Here is a 1667-nt window from a genome sequence, read left to right as displayed (position 1 = left end):
ACCGATCATACTTATTTTAAAACGAGAAACCATTAAGACAGAAAAGTTTTTTGCAGTATTTTGGGTTTGTAGATCCAAATATTATGTCGTCTACATAAATTTGTATCAAAATAATATCTGACATCTCCTTTTTAATAAAGAGGTTCGTGTCTATATTACCTTTCGAGAAACCTGATTTTACCAGAAATTCTGATAAAATGTCATACCAAGCTCTCGGTGCTTGTTTCAGACCATATAAGGCTCTATCGAGGATGTATACATGATCTGGCTTTGACTGATCCACAAAACCCTCTGGTTGAGCAACATAGACTTCTTCCTTGAGAAGACCAAAAAGGAATGTTGTCTTGACGTCCTTCTGGTACACTGTGAAGACCTTGTGTGCAGCGTACGCAAGAAACATCCTTATAGCTTCGATCCGTGCTACCGGGGTAAAGGTTTCATCGTAGTCAACACCTTCTTGTTGATTGTATCATTTAGCAATGAGCCGGGCCTTATTTCTGACAACAACGCCATCTTCATCCTTTTTATTCTTGAATACCCATTTTGTACCGATAATCGTCTTATTGTTGGGACGAGGAACCAATCTCTAGACTTTTAGTGCTTTGAACTGGTTCAGCTCCTCTTGCATTGCAAGTATCTAGTCCGGATCTGCTAAGGCTTTAGACACCTTAGTTGGTTCAATGTTACTCAGAAACGTGGAATATAAACACTCATTAGCTGTAGCAGATCGAGTACGAATAGATGCTGAACGATCACCAATAATTTGATGTATTGGATGATTCCTGGTCCACTTCTTACTATGAGGTAGGGAATATAGAAAGTTTGATATGAGTTTTGATCAGTGTAAGTATTTGGGGAGTTAATCGGAACAGGTTCAGGTGAAGGTTCAATGTTTGGAACTGGAGTAGGCTGAATATTTGACTGAGGTTAGGTATCTTCATCTTCAACGACCGACACCTCTGGCACGTCAGTATTTACGCCCTCTTCACGCTGAACTGGACCGTCAGGAGTTTCCATTTGAATCTCTTCATCTACTTCTTCTGTTTCTTCTTTAGTTTTAGTTACTGCAACATCAGGAGATGGACCAGATAACTGTTGTTCGATTTGAATATTCCTGGACAAATCATTTGACTGATTAGATTTATTTTCGAAATATTCATCGTAAAAGTTTTCAAACAAAGAATCTAAGTCAGAATTATCAGAATTCGAAGATTCAGGTTTATCTGCTTTTCACGTAGTATTAATTATCAGCCCGGGTCCTGAATCGTGTTGTTCAGAAACCACATCAATAACTTCATCAAATGACACTTTGACGCTCTCATTGATATTTTTGTCCTTTTGTTGTAGTCCCTATATGCAGCAGACGTTTTTTGAATAGCCTACGAATACAGCTTCATCAGCCTTTGCAGCGAACTTCCCTCTGTCCTCTTTGTCATTTAAGATAAAACATCTGTAACCAAATACTCAAAAGAATTTGATATTAGGTATTCTTTTATTTATTATTTCGTAAGGAGTTTTACCAAACCTTTTGTGAACGAGAGATCGGTTCTGAGTAAAACATGCAGTCACCACTGCTTCAGCCCATAAGAATAATGGAAGTTTAGAATACGTTAGGAGTGTACGCACCACTTCCACCAACGTTTTATTCTTACGCTCAACGACACCAT

The sequence above is a fragment of the Cynara cardunculus genome, assembly GCF_001531365.2.
Source record: "Cynara cardunculus var. scolymus isolate 2C chromosome LG 6, CcrdV1, whole genome shotgun sequence".
NCBI lineage: Eukaryota > Viridiplantae > Streptophyta > Magnoliopsida > Asterales > Asteraceae > Cynara > Cynara cardunculus.
This window is presented reverse-complemented; position numbering follows the sequence as displayed.